A 12,932-nucleotide genomic window follows, 5' to 3' on the forward strand; every position below is an offset into this window, starting at 1 on the left:
AGACTTTCATTTGCTGGAATGGTTCTTCTTCTGACATTAAGGTATACAGGAAAGTTGAGCTCAGTACTGGAAGAATAGGAACAAAGTTTTTCCGGATTGTGCACTCACGGGATCTCTTCTGAATCGTGTCCTGTGGAGAAACAGATTTCTCTGAGAGGTTTTCAGTGAAAGAGCTGTGATTTATTAGGAGTAAAAGACTATATGAAATTTCCTAAATGATTATTGGTTATAGGAATACTGTACATGATTGGCTTGTGCTGAGGGTCTTAGAAAGCTTCATTTGCATGAAAAGATATTACAGGTGATGGATATATCTCAATGGAGAAACAGGAAATTAGACCTGAAATTCAGCCATCTTGTTATTACTTCTTCAAAACTGGCAAAGGTGTGGGTAGTACATGCTTCTTGGACCTGAATATGCAGACTGGAGGAGGGAAAACTCCTAACTTCTACTGCTCTCAGAATGAGATTTTTCAGGCTTGATCTTAGAATTGCTCTGAATTGGATCCTTGAATTGTTTTATTTATTATCCCACATTTATGAAAAAGTATTACAAATTCATGAACCAAAGGAAAACAACAGTCAGGCTCTCATGACCAGATTAACACAGGTTGACATGGGTTCGAAGGAGAGGACATCAGAGCTGACATGGAATCCTAGGATGTATCACAAGCAATCCTGCATCCATGTGCTCTCATTCCCATGCGGGAGGGAGGGAGCGTGGTGATATGCAGGGTGAGGCCCCTCAATCACTATTTTGAAGTATCTCACCTCCATGGTGACAGGTCATGGCACCAGGAGGTCTGTTAAATGAGGACTAACAGATGATGTCTCACCAGGAGCCTGTGTGTGATCCTGACAGGCAGAGGACAATTGTCCACAGTCAGATTTCTCCATGTACCATTTGAGTCCCCAGAAATCACACTCAGATCACTGTGCTACGCAGTATTTCTACTGAGCTCCATATCTCACTGCCATACACTGTTTTGTTGTTCATTAATATAGCATTATAAAATACTACATTTACCATACGCTTATAAAATGTTATGACCATGATGGATCATCTTGAGAAATCCACACAGTTTTTTATACCATGGCTCTCATGGGTTTGCACCTCACCAATTAGGCTAGACTAGCTATATGATCAGCCCCATGCCTCTCCCTGTCTGTTGCTCATGCAGGGCTAGGATTATAAATTCCTGCCATATCCCTGATTTATAGTGTGCTTGGACCAGATCAACCTCAGGCCCTGATACCCATGTACACCTCTCTAGCTGAATCATCTCTCTTGCTCCCTTGCATGCCTCTCATAATAAACTTTCCCAAAGGGTCCCCAACCTTTTGGTATGACAGGTGATCATCTGACAGGTATTTAGGCTGTGGTTTAACCAAGCTTGTCCTTAAATTTGTTATGTATTCAAGGATGATTTGAAACTCCTACAGACCCTCCTTTCTGTGCCTCTCCTCAGTGGTGAACACAGGTGTGCATAATCCTTATCCTTTGTCTTTCAGTGGACAAAGAACATCATTTTCTGTCCATGACAAGCAAAAACACACTCTACCAGATGACATCTTTGGCTCAGTGAGGTAAGAATGTCCTCGTGGCCATGAGCACTCACCTCCAGATTTAATCTACCTTACCCTGCCTGTCTGAGGTCTCTGGGTAGAAGGTCATCTGGTTACTAACTCACACAAGGAGGGCCTGGACCTGACAAGACTGCCATAAGTCAACTGCTGGACCCCACGTTTTTAATACAGCAGCGTCTGGTGGGGTCTAAGGATGCCAACTGCTCCCTGTGCTCAGCTGCACTGCTGCCAACTGCTGGACTCTTAATCTCAAATCATGATCTATTCTTGGGACAAGAAGTCTGTGGTTTTGGTGTGCACACAGGGCTTTTGCATATCACAGGACCATTGGAAGTGTCAGCCTGCAGGATAGGAATATGAGTGATGCTGAGGGAGTAGCACATGTTTCCCTACCTACCCCAAAATGAATGAGTAAATATCATTTAAAATATTGTAACCCACATTGGTCATGGGCATACAAGTCTAGATTTGGGAGGAAGAAGACAGAAGCACATGGATCTCATAGAGTTTGAAGCTGTATGGTGTATGTATCCAGATTTTAGACAGCAAAGAGGACAGAGTGAAAACTTGTGTCAAAGAATAAACAAACCAAAAAAACCCAACAACATAAACAATAAATCCCAGCCAAACTTACAAAAGTCTTTGTATCAAACAAAACACCAACCAATCAAAAGAGAAACACAAAGTTGATGGTGAATTTCGATGGTGCTGCTAATTACCATACCTGAGGTTGTCCTCTGCACTTCCATACATGGCCCCAAACTGTCTTGCACACACAGGTACTGGAACTCAAACATGTACCATGCAAGGGTCCTTTCACATATGATCTGCTACAACATATTGCCCATCATCATCCTGACTAAACAAGGCCTCCATGAGATGAGGCTATATGATTCTGGAGACTCTAGTTCCTGATGTTGTTCACAGCATTCAGACTCTCTGACTTTATAACTAATTAACTTATCCCATAACAGCAGGGGGAGAAAACAGGCTATACCCTTCCTGTTTCTCTGCAGATAATCCAATTCCAGAGGCATACTTAAGGTAACACATACTGCAGGCTCTGTGGGCCCAGGAGATACCCTCATAGATGAAAACTGTCCCTGTCTTCTCCCTTCTTGTCACCACATCCTTACACATACACTCATTGAATTCTCTTCCCTAGTGATGACACAAAGATCCAGAGTGTGGTCACAAAGTTACCCGGCAGACTGGTGCAGGGACAGAGTGGAGAAGCTAGAGAGGGTGGGGGAAGGATGGCAGCTGGTGGTGTAGACCTGGTCCTCAGCCTCAGATGAGCTCCTGCCTGTACACCTGTCCAGGGGAGTCCCCAGGAAGAGACTCTATACTTTGTTCTAAAGGTCCAATGAGTGGGACTGGGGAAAGAGTTCAGTCTCCCCCAACATCTGCTGATAGCCAAGGACAGAGACATTTATAGGTATGTCATCAAGTTTGTGGTCACAGAAGCTAAGAAACTCACACCCCCTCCTCAGGGTTATTATATTTAGCTTAAAACAAACCGAAACCAAAACAAATAAATGAACAAAAAACCAGAAAGTGTTAATACCCTACCATGTCGGTACATTTAGTAGGATGCAGCAGCAGGAGATTTTCTGACTTTGAGGCCAGACTTTGAGTACAAAGCAAGTTCCAGGACAATCAGATGTATATAATACAGAAACCCCCTACTCTAAAAAGAAGAAAACAAAAACAAACACACATAAACTGAAGTATTGCTAGTCACGTTATATTTTATATAAATCTGGAGAGAAGCTAAGTATCATATTCAAGTATCCATCTCCAACGAAAAGGGAGCTAAGTGAGGGCCTTTTCTAATGACACACTTTACTGATTTCATTGTTGTTAGGCTTTGCTGTTGATTTAAAGACAGAGTCTCATGTAACCCAGGCTGGCCTAAACTCAAGAAATACCAAGAATGGCCTCTAATTCTGTGGTTCTCAAACTTCCTAATGCTCTGATATCTCCTCATGTTTGGGTGACTCCAATCATAGGATTATTTCATTGGTATTTCATGACTGTAATTTTACTACAGTTATGATCATACTATAAACATCTGATATTCAGGATATCTGACTCCTGTGTAAAGGTTCTCCTAGCTTCAAAGAGGGGGTGACCCACACGTTGAGAATCAGTGTTACAATTGATAATATTCCCATCACTACCTGTCAATTGTTGGGATGACAGGAATGATATGATCCCCAATTTCTTTTAGTCCTTTTTCTTACTGATCAGTTCAGTCTAGGGAACATCAATTCCAAACACTTGTAACCAGGGCAGAAGCCCATATCTACTTTCTAGTTGGAACATAATGTTCCCTTTTGGCAGACCAGAGAGACAGGCTGCCTAAGTGTATACAACCTGACCTTAAGCACATATGTAGAGATGAGAATCTTGGCTCTCTAAGTCTTTGCTCTGGACTTATCTCTCGATTTTCCCTCTTATTCAATGGAAAAAGACCTGAGAAGTCACATGACCATTTGAACAAGTGGATTAAGGCTCCTTCTTTCTGGTGCATGAGACTCCTTGAGATGAATGGACAGACCAGCATCTTGGCAGCCTTCTGTGTAAACACACCAGGAATACCCAATATCTCCATGCCCATGAGAGCTGCTGAGATCAGTCTCAGGGGCTAGGATGCAGTCACAACCACAGTAGACATCTCACAACTGTTCCAGGACACTTCACATTAGCCACATCAGTTTTGGTGACCTCCTCATGACCAAATGGCTTCCCAATGACCAAAGAAAGACCCATGAATGATATTCATTTGAGGCTTGTGATTGGAGACCTGGAGCTGTATCCATACTTCTTCATTTATGGCTCACTATGGTTGGTAGATCTCTATCGAGCATGGCCATGAAATTGTTCTTTCATGAGAAGCATGGTTTCATTCCTTCTGGGTCACTGTGGATGGTTTCCTGTGTACCCACAAATTTTTATTATAAGGTGACCTGCTGACTATCAAACATTAGAACAGACTGGACTTGGGACAAATTTCCATTTTAGGAGAGAACCGTGAGTGCAGAACGTCAACATGGCAGGAAATGAGAAAGTGAGTATATACAGTTGGGCTTGTGAGTAAAGAAAGCTCAACATGGGACACAAGCAAGCCATGCTCTCACACTTGATGTGAAGCATGTGGAGTTGCGGGGGGGGCTCTACATGAGATGTCAGCATCCAGAGAGTAAAGAAGAAGAGAAATCTGATTGTCAGGCTGTGAGTTTCAATGAACACCATGGCCCTTAAACCTATCCCAGTGACCTACACCCTAGACACAGTCTACACTCTCCAAGAAGTGTCAGGAAGGGGAAGGGATGGGGGCTCAGGAGAGACACTGAGATGGATTGTGGGAGTAAGGTATTTATTAACAGTGTCAATAACTCCATGAGCAGAGAGACAACAGCACAGTCAGGCTCTCAGGCCCAGAGACACACAGGAGGACCTTGATTCCAAGGAGAGGGTATCCACGCCCCCATGGCAGAAGTGGGGGTAATTAAAGAATGGTGATTTTCACAGGAGAATCCTGCAGCCACGAGCTCTGACTCCCAGCGAGAAGACATGGAAGGCTGTGGAATGCAGGGTGTGTGATCACCAACACCTACTTTGATGTGAACTTGCCTCCCTGGTGAGAGATCCTAGCACTGGGGAGCCTGTTATTTAAGGAATAAAAGATTATTTGTTACCATTTTCTGGTGGCCAACCATGAGACACAGATGACAGTGTTCTCTGTGTATCATTTGGGTCCCCAGAAATCATTCCCAGGTCACTGGGCTAGGCAGCAGACTCCATTTCCGACTGAGCTATCTCACTGGCATATACTATGTTTCTTCCTTAATGTGTAATTTAAAATATTTCAGGTAACATCAATTTGGAAAATATTATGCCCATGATTTATCACCTTGAGCACTACCCCTCGTTTTTAAAGACACAGTCTTTCAGAGGCCTGAACCTCACCAGTTGTTCTAGACTAGGTGTTCAGCCAATCTGTCTCTGCCTGTCTCTTGCTTGACCAGGGTTGGAATTGCAAATTCCTGCCACATTCCTGGGTGCAAGCTCCTGATCCATCAAACTCAGGTCCTCCTACCACTGTGCCATGATTTTCTGACTGAATCATCGCTCTGGCTCCCTTCCATGCCTCTCATAGTAAACTTCCAAGCAGCTCCTCATCTGTCCCTTCAGATGACAGGCACTCAACTTACTAGACTTTAGGCTTTACTCTGCTGGCCTGTAGGAGAAGAAATTGTGTCAGTGGGTCAGTCATGTTGGTTCTCATTCCTGCCTCTCAGCTGTTCTCTGTGTGCACACAACAGGAGGGGACCAGGGCATCACACATGTCTGCATCACGCATCCAGGTGGGCACAGGTCTGAGAATCAACAGGACCTGACACCAGGAATCAGCCTACTTTCTGTATAACACAGCATGTCAGATGACTACTAGTGAACTCACTGATATCCTGTCTCCCTTACTGTCCTTTTCCCTGCTCTGCCTTCTTGACAAATCTCTGCCTTTACTGCTCTGCACTCACTGTGTCTCCCTCTTGCCTCCCTGAAATCTTGCTTTCTAGCTGTCCCTCTCAGTGTAGGCTGCTGCATCCTGCAGTTTCAGACTCAGGGATTTAATCACAGTCAGACTTCTGCGGTCATTCAGGCTGCAGCTCTTCCACCTCTCAGTTCTTCTACTTACAATAACAGAGGGCAGAGCCTGTCTGAAAGAGTGGGATACACATTTAAATGTTCATTTGAAAACTTCCATTACACTCCACCATCTATGCATCTCTATCCTTATCCTGTAGTCCCAACGGCTTTAAATCAGCTTTGAACTCAGTTGACATGTAGGTCTTGTGTTGGGTATACAAGATATTTGGAGACCAGTGGCCTACAGCTTGCTATGTAACTGTAGATAGACTTGAACCCCTGATTACCCTCTCTGGATTTCACAGTGGCTGGAATTTTTTGTCCCCCACTGTGTCCCCATTTTTATTTCTTAGAGTACCCATAAATATTTGAAGACAATTTATTTATACAAAAATGTAATGGGATTTTGCAAGAACACTGTATTTTCCAGTGTGTGTGTCTGTTTGTGTGTTGTGTATGTATGTGTATGTTTTGGAGGGACATAACGTATAAAATTTTCCGTTCTGAAAATATGCTTGAATTTAGAGTACATCCCTAATCTTTTTCAAAAATTTACTTTGAACAGAGCATAACCACATGTGAATATTTGCAAATGTGAACACTCATGTGCTGCTGGAGGACAACCTTGGGAATTTTCTTTTAGGAGCTGTCCTCTCTGGATTGTGAGGAAGGTCACTCATTGGTCTCATCCAGTACATAAGGTGGGCAGCACAGGGAGCCACAGGGATCCTAGCTCATCAGCCTGTCCTAGCATCTGACAACTCTTTATATGGCTCCTGGTGTCATGCTCATGTGACTGTTTGTGGAAAAATCACTTCAACTGAGACACTACAATGGGTGTTTCATGACTTCGCTGAGGAGGGTGAGATCTCTAGTGTCCAACTCTTGCTTGTTGTAGTGTTAAGTTCTCCATACACATTTCTTTCTCTTTCTGTGTCCATTAATTTCCATTTTACTTACACATGCCCAAGTCAAAGTGGTGTCTCTACTTATACATATCACTTCCTGTAACGTGTTATCTGCAAAAGCTGGTCTACCCTCATTTCTTCTACAGCAGACTCAGTTCTTACAGATGAACATTCAGCCCCTGAGGTTCTTACATGGCTACTTGAATTCCTTTGGAGCAGGCGCTGTGTTCATCTGCATTTGCTCCTCTGATTTCCAGGTGGTCAGGAAGGACAGCAGGCTCCATGCAGTTCTTGAGGAGGTCAGGCAAATTTCCCTCCTTCTGTTCTTTTTACTTTTCCCTGCCCTTCTCCATCTCCCACAGCTAAGAACACTCCCAGTAGGGGAGCTCGGGTGAGGCCTCTCCTGGACCACTTACCTTTGCTTCCACCACAGGAAGATCATCCATCCATAGAGGGGGATGATGACCACAACTTTGGCCATGACCATCCCAACCATGGCTCCCAGGTTCAGCAGTGAAGGATTCCTCTGGCCCCTTGTGTCCCCAGGCCAGCTGTGGGGACTGCAGAGGGGATGATGGAGGGGCTCCCTGGGGTAGTAGTGAGAGCTGTGGAGAGATGAGAAGTGAGAAAATCCTCCCTGGATGAACTGAGGAATGGATGAGTTTCACACCTTGTGTCCTCGGTTGGATTTGGGATACAGAACAGCTGTTAGAATTTCACACAAGGAAGGGAACACATGCTTAAGATGGAGACTCCAGAAGAACAAGCTTAGATGCACAGTCCCCAACTGTCCTGGCTGTGTGTTCACAAATTTACATTGGGTCACACATGACTACATTAGAAAAATTCAGCGATGTTTTTTTTTCCCACTCAATATATATAACATACAGATATGGTTAGTTCATAGTGAGTTTGCTGCTTGGACCCAAGAACCTGAGTTTGGTCCCCAATATCAATATCAAGAACCTGGTGAAGTATGCATGACCCTTGCTCCTAGCCCAAGAGACAGAGGCAGGCAGAGCCCTGTGAGTGGACAGGTAACCTTGTCTATGTGTCTAGTTCTGTGTCAAACAGAGGCAAGTGATGTAATCCAAGAGCTGAGGAGGTGGAGACAGACTTGTGCCTGTGGCTCACTGGCCTGCCAACCTAGCCTCCATGAAAAACTTAAAGCCCGTGAGGGAGCTTGTCCCCCAAAACAAGGTGGATGAGAACTTAGGCTCTCCTGTAGCCACTACATACATAAATATATGTACAAACACACACACATACACACACACAAACACACACACACACACACACACACACACCTGCCATACACACTGAATATGCCAAAATGTGAAAAAGAAAAAACACAATTTTAGCTTTTCGTGTGCAGCTCTGTCCAGGGCAGAATACATTCCTTTGCTTTACACACATAACTGAGAAAATTTTTCCCAATATTTACCAATTTGCGAATTCTAAACCAGGGGTTCTTGACCTGTGTATCATTATCCCAACATGGATTACATATCAGGTATCACATATTTCAGGTATTTCATTGTGATTCATAAAAATAGGATAATTAAAATTATGAAGTACCAATGATATACTTTTAGGCATGTGGGTCCCCAGAACATGAAGAACTTTATAAAAGACTTGCACCTTTAGGAAATTAGAGAATGACTGAAGTAGACACATACATAAAATGGCTATTTTCTCTCTAAGTCCAGGCAGCAGCTATCAAACTCTAGTACAGTTCACCATTGTAGCTGTAGTACAGGTCAACATGGTAGCTGTGGCCTACACAGATAACTGCTCTGTGCACATCCTCCCATAGTTTGGCTTCGGACAGTCAAGAGGCACCTCAGGATGTTGTGGCACATGCTGTACTGCCCACAATCAGGAGGCAGAGGCAAGGCAGATTGGTGTGAGTTCAAGACTAGATGGGTCTATATTGTGAGTATTGGAAAAGCCAGGGCTACAAGCTGAGAAACTGATATAAACTAAATAAACAAGATAAAAAGAAAACAGGAAATAAAGAAATACTCACATTTTAAAAAAAATGTGGTTATGGGGAGCAACAGAGAGAGGTTGAAGGAAACAATGCAGCAACACACAGGACCCAGATTCTCTTGGTTCCTATGCAGGAACACAAGTCACTACAATGGGCTCAGGGCTCTCAATCCAGGGGACTCCAGTTCCTTCAGCATCAGAGGGGCTGGAGGTATCAGAAGACCGAGCAGCCACATCATGGAAATGGAAACACTTTCTTAATCATTTTCTAATGATTGAAAAGACTGGGGAGAGAAGATAGGTGTATCCTGGGGAACTATGAGGTGAAATGAGGGACTATGGTGACATGTGGCAGTTACAGTTAGACCTGAGAACACCAGAACATCCAATGGCCCCTACTTTATGTTCTGTGCTGACATTGGAGCTATGTGAAGAAGCTGCACAGAGGTACCAACTAGAGCCCTGCCACAGAAACATGAGAGTCAGCTCCATCCCTGAGATTTATATTCACCTTGAGGTCACAGGTGAAAGAGGGCAGGACTGTAGTTAGTTTTGGGACAATAAGGGTGTGAACTATGGGGTACTGAAGCCGATAGTCCACTCTGATTCTGTCTGAGCAGAGGATGACAGACATAGGGGCAACAAAGACTTCTCCCAACTGCAAGGAAAAATGCTGGTGGCAGATGTTTGGGCAGAGATGAGGGAAAGGAATATGAAATGAAGCTCAGAATTGTGGACCCTGATGTGATATCTAGGGAACAAGGAAGGTACAGGTGCCAAAGCCTGAGTCATGGTGACTCACCATGAATGATGAGTTTTGTGCCATGGATTGACAGCCACAACTTCATGCCTTCAATTTTTCGAAGAAAAACTCGGCTGAAGTATGTGGCCTGGTCATTCTCCTTTAAGTTCATGATTCAGAGGACACCAGATGTCTGACCCTGTGTCCTATTCATGATGAGTCAGCCCTTAAAATGCTCATGAAGGAAAGGCTGGGTGGAGTTGTAGATGCCTTTCCCATGGAAGTGCTTCCATCTCCAGGCTATGCTCATTGACTGATTATTGGCCAACTCCCAGGGGAAATAGAATGAGAAGGGGATTTCAATGGAGCCACCCTGGACTCCAGAGAGGTGTTCTGGTTGGTAGACACCATAGTCATAGTTTTTTTGATATCCTGTTCATTTCCCTGGGAAGGACAGAGAGAATCTGAAGCCACTGCAGGGATTTAAAGGACAACCCTGAGCATCCTGAGCCTTCATCGGAAGGGAGGGGTGGGACACAGGGCAGGACTGTCCCTATGGCTAGGGAGACAGAAAAAAGAGGGAAGGGTTGGGTTGTGCTCACTCTGAAGATTGAACTCTTAGGGCAGAGAGACCTGGCTGGCTCCTCTACCAGACACTGTACACAAGACACCCACTTTTCCCAGCCACTCTGTCCCCTCCTCTGGTTCAGTCCCTGCTAATGAGGGCCCCAGCACTCACCAGTGTGCAGACATGCTGCCAACAGCAAAAGAAGGAGGATCCGAGCCATAGCCAGATTCTGTTCAGGAAGTGAGACCAGCAGGGCCGTCAGGAAGTCGAGGTTGCCCTGTCTAGGGACACTGGGGCACTCAGCAGTCCCGAGAGAATCAGGGTAAATAAAAACACATGCTCAGACATTCTCAAGGGGAAGACTGAATTGAGCAGGACAATCTCCACCTCCTTGTGGCCAGCAACTTCCTTTACTGATCTGGCTTCTGCTCTTCTGCTTTTGCAAAAGATCCACCCTTGTGGTTACTGACAACATGACAGGGCTCTTGGGCCCAGCCCCCACGTTTGGCTGGGAGACATATCCTAGCCCTTGGCATAGCTGGTTCTCCTCTCTTCCACCTTAACCATCTATCTCATCTACACTATTCCATTTCCTAAGTGGCTTATAATCACTGTGCCCCTTTCCTCTATATTTCCTCTATTCCTTCCCTTCCCCTCCTCAATCTCTTTTGTATTATGTCCACCACTGTTGCTCTCTGCTCCTTTTCTTCTCTCTCTCATCCTTCTCTCTACGTAATGTATCTTCCTTCTCTTCCTGTGTCTCTCTCTTGTTAAAAATCCTTTCTGCTTCCTTAAGCAAGTCCTGCAAGGTATAACCCTGCAAATTCTCCAATCTCTGTAGCTTGGCCCTAATATCTGGTGCGGCCTGCCAGATGAAGGACATAGAGACACTCGTCATCTGTCCTGGGTCATCTGGATCATAGGTAGTATACATGCGATAGGCCTCCTTAAGTCTTTCCAAAAAAGCTGAGAGGGTCTCATCAGCCCTCTGTAAAACCTGTTTCACCTGTGCCAAATTGGTAGGGTGCCATGCAGCCCCTCAGAGACCCAATAGGAGCAACTGGTAATAAAAGCGTAGGTGTCCCCTACTGTCAGCCGTAGTGAAATCCCAGTTTGGCCTCGTGAGTGGAAACTGGTCATCAATTGCACCAGGCAGCTGAGTAGGGCGCCCATCGTCCCCCAGGACATGCTTTTTAGCCTCCAGGAACACTCTCTGTTTTTCTTCTGAAGTCAAGAGAGCCTGTAAGAGCTGTTGACAATCATCCCAAGTGGGCTGATGTGTGAGAAAAACATACTCTATTAGTTCAGCCACCGGGTCCTTGAAAAAAGGAGGATTGTGCTGCTTCCAGTTATAGATGTCAGCCGCTGAAAAGGGCCAATACTGCGCGGCTTCGGCGCAAAACCGAAAGTAAGAAGTCAGATGGGTGCACCGAGGGTCCGGATCCCTCTCCCCCAACCAAAACCAAGTATCCTTCCGATACGGGCTGAGACCCGAAAAAACCGGCTCCAACTACCCTTGAAACGTCTTCCAGGGCTGCAGGTGAGAAGTCCGACCCTTCTCTGGTCAGCACAAATACAAATGGCCTACCTCTAAGCCAACTAACTGAGCATTTACAGAACAAGGCACAAAGCAAGACAGACAAGACAAACACTGGCCAGCTTACCTCCCAGTGGGTGGTCGGCGGTCTCTGGGCAGAGGATCTCCGATCCCAGACGAGCCCCCAAATGAAAGACCCTCAGAGAGAATCTTCTCTCAGGAGGGAGATCTTCAAGCCCAATGACCAGTCCGAGTCCACAGGCTGTAATCTGTAAGAGGGTTTATTGATCAGGATACACAGGTATCTGTAGGTGTCTCAGTCATTTCGGAAGACTGGCGCACCTAGCATAGCTAGGGACGGGTTTTTATAGGATTCTGAAGAGCAGAAGCAAGCTTACAGAAGCAAACGCATGGTTACAGATACTTGATTGGTGGATTAAATGAGGCATAAGTGTATATTACCTAATTTGGATATAATCATAACAATGAGTTTGCAAAAGAGTTCATGCTGGTCAGGGTGTCCGGGAAGTCAGGGGCTTATCTTCTCTTGCCAGGTGGCCCATGAAGCAATACCAATAATTTAAACTGGTTTCTGCATTTTGTTTTCTTTTTATGGTCTGTTTTGTCTAAATGATGGGTCAGTTTGTCCCACAAAACTTGGACATATCTGGACTTTCCCAGGCTTGTTTTAGTTCTGAGTCTGTGTATCTAAAAACTTACTTTTTACTTCTATAGTTGTAGGCCTTAGGCTTGTACAATTTCCTTTCCGGAAGGGGGTCTTTCAAGAGAAAGCAGAGATGTGTCAAGAGGTTAGAGCAGGGGGAAGGAAGGGAAGGGGGGAGGAAGGGAAATGAGTCAGTACACTAGTAGGCATTGCTCTGACTTGCTGTGTTGTACAGATCAACCGACCACTACCCTAAGGTCCTGGTGACTCTTAGTCCT

At 44.9% G+C, this 12,932-nt stretch overlaps 1 long non-coding RNA gene across 4 annotated transcripts in view; it reads left to right on the top strand.

Moving 5' to 3' along the window:
• Positions 1-2,825: 2,825 nt before the first annotated feature.
• LOC120095853 (uncharacterized) overlaps positions 2,826-12,932 on the top strand; it is an 18,120-nt gene continuing 8,013 nt past the window's right edge. For 2 of the 4 annotated variants that reach the window (XR_010056494.1, XR_005491729.1), the window contains exon 1: positions 12,874-12,932. This exon is cut by the window's right edge and continues 162 nt beyond it. This is a non-coding gene — a long non-coding RNA (uncharacterized LOC120095853). Of the gene's footprint in view, positions 3,026-5,117; positions 5,234-12,873 lie in introns of those variants that run through there. The other 2 variants (XR_010056492.1, XR_010056493.1) reach the window with 2 other exon arrangements.

Source organism: Rattus norvegicus, chromosome 12 (genome assembly GCF_036323735.1).
Source record: "Rattus norvegicus strain BN/NHsdMcwi chromosome 12, GRCr8, whole genome shotgun sequence".
Taxonomy (NCBI): Eukaryota; Metazoa; Chordata; class Mammalia; order Rodentia; family Muridae; genus Rattus; species Rattus norvegicus.